This window comes from Lactuca serriola, chromosome 4 (assembly GCF_051521515.1).
Source record: "Lactuca serriola cultivar US96UC23 chromosome 4, Lser_US96UC23_V15, whole genome shotgun sequence".
Lineage (NCBI taxonomy): Eukaryota > Viridiplantae > Streptophyta > Magnoliopsida > Asterales > Asteraceae > Lactuca > Lactuca serriola.
The window spans coordinates 224,777,843-224,784,056 of NC_136411.1; positions in this window are offsets into that span (position 1 = coordinate 224,777,843).

The window sequence follows — 6,214 nt, forward strand, 5'->3', positions numbered from 1 at the left end:
TGTAACATCCCGAAAATTCAGAAGTATTGTTCAAGGGCTAAAGTGTAAATTAAGGCGGGGACTTGACGAGTAGGTATTCCAACTCGCCGAGTCGTAGCAGGATTTGGTCGCGGGTTAAGTGACCAACTCGCCGAGTCAGTAGCTGGGACTCGACGAGTTGATGCTGAAAGGAGAAAACCCTAATCTCGGGGGTTGAGCCCTATATAAAGAACATGATACCCTCTCCCCAGCCTCTTTACCTTCCCTTTTGAGTTCCAGAAGCCCTAGATGCGTGTGAGCTTTCCTTTGTGAGAGATTAGAGCCTTTGAGGAGGGAATCTTGGAGGGAAATTGAAGAGCAAGAAGATTGGAGCAAGGGGCTTTGCAAAGAATTAGCTTATTCTTCAGTTGGAGCTTTCATTTGAGGTAATAATCTGTTTTTTGAGCTTTTGTGCATCTAGATCTATCAATTGTGGGGTTTTTGGGGCATAAATGAGGACCATCTCGAGTTTGGTGTAAGATCTGAGGTTGCTACCTCAGATCTAGGCTGTTAATGATCCAAGAAGCCATAAAGTCTATGCCCAAGAGTTGTTGGTGAAGTTCTTTTGTCCCATACCTTAGCCCAAGAGTGTATTATGCTTAGATCTCTTTGGATTCACATAAAGTCTGCCACTTTACGTGATGGATGGGTTGTAGGGGAGTGGATCTATGGTTTGGAGCCCCTGCATGGCTTGGAAAGCCACTGTATGGATTAACAACTAGAGGTACTCGGCGAGTCACATGGGTGAACTCGGCAAGTTGGATGAAGATAGACAGGAACTCGATGAGTTGGAAGAACAACTCGGCGAGTATGTTGAATGTTGCCTTGCACTCGGCGAGTCTGTTCTTGGACTCGGTGAATCTGGTCGTGGAGTCCTAACCTTTTTGGTTGAGCTGTGAATCGGTGAGTTGAGGGACGACTCGGTGAGTTGAGCGAGAAAGGACTCAGAGTTTGTTGGACTTGGCGAGTCTTGGGACGACTCGGCGAGTTTATTCGTGGACTGGGAGTTCTGAGTATAGGGACTCGACGAGTCAGCGGGTTGACTCGGCGAGTAGAGTCAGTCTGGAAGGTTGACTTTGATTGAGGACTTTGACTTTGACCAGGAGTTGATCAGTTGACCTCCGAGGGTATTTCGGTAAATATTGGTACTTATTGAGCTCAGGCTTTTGGTATTGGTCAGTGGTGGAGTTCGTGTCCGAGGTTGGATCAGCGTGATCTTATCTTTTCAGTCATCAGTGGCGAGGTGAGTTATCATCATTATATCAACAGGGTCTAAGGCACCAAGGCCAGCCCTTTATCGGATTGTAATCCGGGTATCGTTGTTATGTTATTGCTTTGCTATGTTTGCATCCCGGTAGTTAGGATGGTATATGTTAGAGACCAGGTTAAGGTCGGTATCCTGGTATGTAGGATGATGCTATGCTAATTACCGGTTAGGTCGGTATCCTGGTTAGGATGATGTTATGTTATGTGATCTGCTAGATCGGTTTGATTGGATGTGAATTGTTATATGATTGTATGTTTATGTACACATGGTTGTTGGACTGGGGTTGGGTTGAGGCGGGTCCTGCTTTGTGCTGTAGGCCAACATACCCAGGGCGGACCGGTTATCCCGAAGGCCCAGCGAGCGGTCCGGATAGGCTGTAGGCCCCAAGAGGGCGGACCAGACGTGCCGAGGCTTGGGGAGTGGACCAGGCCGACTGAAGGCCCGGTACGGGCGGAACAATCATACTGTAGACTCAAAGAGTGGACTAGGTGGATTGAAGGCCCGGTGCGGGCGGACCAATCACACTGTAGACTCGATGTATATGGCTAGACTCGGAGGGTGGACCAGGTGGACTGAAAGCACGGTACGGCAGACCAGTCACACAGTAGACCCAAAGTGCATGGCTGTTCTGTGTTCTGTTATGATATGACATGTTATGTGTATGGTATATATGGTTGGTATTTTCGGGGTATCTCACTAAGCTTTCGGGCTTATAGTTGTGGTTTAAATGTTTCAGGTACTTCAGGAGACCGTGGCAAGGCAAAGACGTGATCATACCGCTTCTCATGTTTATGTTTTATGATATGGTTCTGGGAAGACTCTGATAATAATTGTATTGAAAACCTTTTTGTAATAACTTAACGAAACTGAGTTGTTTTTGAAAAGTTTAAATTGGTTGGAATTTTTAGAGTGTTACATCATGTGTACGATCGTACACTCACCTGTATGACCGTACACTCATGTGTACGGCCGTACATTACCTCAAATGGAGTGTATGGATCGGTTTTGGTGCTAGAAGTGTTCTTGGTCCAATCCTTTACTCAATGCTTGAATGTATCGAGCTTTAAACCTTCAAACAGGCTTTCAACAAGGCTAAATGATAGTAGAAATGAGTCTAACACTCGGTTGAGTTGACTGACTGAGCTTTCAAAGCAAAAAAAAATTTCGGGTTGTCACGTCATCCACCCGTTAGATGGAATTTCGTCCCGAAATTAGCTTTCTTAGCAGTACTACTGGGCTTGTGCTCCTCTGATTGGCAGAATACCCACTCATAGACTTTGCAACTTTGCCTTAGTGTTCTTGATAGGACTCATACTCAGTCCATCTATTATTACCTCATGTATACAAGTCGCATATAATTAGGATTAGTAAGATGGTCAGATGTGCAATTATGCCCTAGGTCCACAACCAAACAAGGAACAGGAGATAGGGTGGAAACACATATACTAGATCTGCATAATCATAATCATATACCACCCTCACGTATACATTGGATAGTGATAGGTGGGTTGTATTCGTCCTTAGCCTCTGAGCTCGAACTTGGTCTGCTGGCCGAGTGGTATTTCGTGACGGTCTGCGGACATCTAACGATAAGGCTTCGGATGACAAAGTACCCTTCGCACGAGTACTTCGGGGTTTAGAATACAAAAGATAAAACTGAGGTTTAGGTCAGACTGTCGACACGAATGACGAAGGTTTTGAGAACTTGACGACCGAGGAGATAGAAACATATGAACTTAGTATGGTGAGGACCACGCCAATTCATGATGAATGATAGTAACAGACTCTTTACTGAACAAAGTTTGGCCGATTTGAAACAAACGTTTGTTATACGATGATGTATCCCTAGTGTTTGACAATGTACTCTTTATAAATGTTCTAGTGCTTTCTGATTTCCCTTGATGTTAACACTTCTACGTATCGTACCGCGATGAGCGAGTACATACAAGGAAAGTGATTTGATAACTAGTGTCGATATTTTATACTACGACCTCCTTGGTACCACTACGATCGCCCGTCATATACAAGTTATGAACAATTAAGATGAATAAGACAGTCGACTGAGTAACTCTACTTCAAATCCACAACCAAACAAGGAACGAGAATTAAGGCGGAATCACTCACTCTAAGTCTGCAACATCTTAGTTATGCACAACTCTGATGTATATGCTAAGCCATCATAGCTTCTCTGAATGGATCTTTTAGTTCTCTTGAATAATGTGACCAATTTCAATATGTGAGTTATTGTGAGTACTTTTAAGTGTTATCCCCAAGTTTTAATCTTATATAAATATAAATTAATTTTTAAAGTAATTACTATTTTGAAAACGTACCACTACTCGCTGACGACTCTGGGGTTGACACTTCGGCGATGATCATCAAAATGAGTCCATCCGTGCCTGAGTTCTTTGTTATCAGGCAGTCCCTCTGGTAATGTCCAGTCTCACCACAGCCATAACAGGCTTAGTTTTCTTCAGCTCCGGGGACTTGGGAGATCGGTTGAGCTGATGCCCTGCAGAAACGGACTGTGTGTCCCTTTCTGTGGCAGTTCAGACACTGCATTTCCCAGCATACTCCGATGTGGTGATAGCTGCACTTTCCACACTTTGTGAGGGTTCCAGCATATCGACTGGTAGGTGCTGGAGCAGCAGGCATTGTAGCGACGTACATAGTACTCGCTTGTTGCTCTTGCGGGGGGTTCCTGTGTTGTTCGCTTCTTCTTCCTCTTGTTCCCCGACTTCTGATTATATTCCTTTCCCTTTGATGGCTCGGGAACGAGGACTTCTATGCTATGGCGGACTCCATGGTCAATGAGTCGCTAGGCCAGACATTTGGCACTATCGAATGTGGTTGGGTTAGAAAACAACACACCTCCTTGGGTCGGGGCAGTTAGACCCCAGATGTATCTTTCTATCTTCTTGCTCTCCGGGGTAACCATCCTGGGGCACAGTGATGCCATGTCACTAAACCTGTCAGTGTAGATCACTATGTCTGAGCCGACCATAGTGAGCTCCCATAGTTCTTGTTCCAGCTTTTGTACTTCACCCCTTGGGCAGTATTCTTCCAGCATTAACTCTTCTAGTTTTTTCCAACCTATTGAGTTAGCCACCATTAGGGTCAGTGACTTAACATGGCTGTTCCACCATTTCAGGGCTCTGTCGGAGAAGGTGCAGGTAGCAAACTTTACTTTGCTCCCTTCTGGGCACGAACAGATTTTGAAGACCGAATCTGTTTTCTCGAACCATCACATCAGAGCGATGATTCCACCATTTCCATTAAAGGAAATGGGTTTTCAGTTCATGAAGTCTTTATACGAACACTCCCTGGGGTGTCCGTGAGAATCACCGGGGTTGGCTAAGTGGATACCGCTACCAGATCCGAAGGTACCACTTTCGCCTAAATGAGCTAGAGTAGTTGCCACTGCGGAGGATATCACTGCTTGGAGAGTAGCAGTATCGAATTGTGGCAGAGGTAGTGGCGGTTGAGTTAGAGTTATCGGAGTAGTGCATCTTTTTGATCTGCAAGGAGGCATCTTTGCTAAAAGAATACAAAGATGAGATGGAATAAGTCTATAGCAGTGGAGATAAGCCAAAAGCTGAAAGACAAGGTTATCCTTGTTTTGAGTGAATCTGGTCCTGACTTCCACAGGGTTCTGGAAACAATTCATAATAGAGTCTATACCAAATAAACTTTATGAATTTGAAAAGGCTATCCTCGAATGAATATCTGTTACCAGAATAACTGTTACTAGTTGCATGTAAAGAAAATAATCCTAACACATAGGGTGAGTAGTGTTTCCACTAACTCATTAAGTTAACCAAGATTATTATTTATTAGTGTGACGCATATGATGTTGTGGTTACTTCGGCTGATCCCTCCTTGAAAACTTCTCTTGAACTTGTTCTTGTTCCTCCTTGACTCATCTGTTGACCGTTGTGAGGAAGTGGTTACATATATATATATATATATATATATATATATATATATATATATATATATATATATATATATGGGTTTCTCGTGCGGAATGGATGTGACTAGACAATCTATGAGTTTTAAGGTAACTTTATGGGGCAATCCTTACAGATTCCTCCTATAATTGTACAATGTATACAAGTTGTATATAATTTAAGACTAAATAGACTTTCGAATGAACGATCCTACTCCAAAACCACAACCAAACAAGGAACAGGTAGTGAAGCATAGACCACAAATTCTAAGTCTATAAAATCTCAATTATATAAAACCCTAGGAGTATATATTGCAAGATTATAGACCTATCCGTAAGGGTCTTTTAAGTTATCACATAATTTATTTATATAGTGCCTAAAATACTCCTATAGTATTTCAATGTAATGTACTTAGTATGTTTCAAACTTGTTATTGCGTTATAGTGTCATAGAATATTCCTATAGTATTCTAACTTTCATGTTCTGATCTAAAATCTCTTGTATAGAATTTGGTAAGTTTTAAGACTGTTGCAAAACCACATCACTCCCAATCATATGTCGGTCGCATCTCAAATGAATATAGTTGATCAGGCTATATTGATCCCAGATATGATTACATAACTGCTTAGGTTTGACTGCAGTATTCAACCTTTAAATACTTTTGTTATGTTCTTCTTGTGATACTTGTTCTAGTATGTATACATATATAAGCAAGTAGGTATATTTTTATAACTTATTGTTATATTCTTAAAATATATTCTTATCCAGAGCACTTATGCCTAATTGTATTTATAGTTGTATATTTTTTATCGTTTGATATACTTAGTTCACTATAAACAATGCTCTGATACCAATCTGTCACACCCCAAAACCGGAACGGCAGAAACATTTGGGGGTGGAGGACGTCATGTTTAGTATCACAAGACATGCATCATAGTAATCAAAGTAATGAACAACCATTTCATTAGAAATAAAGTGC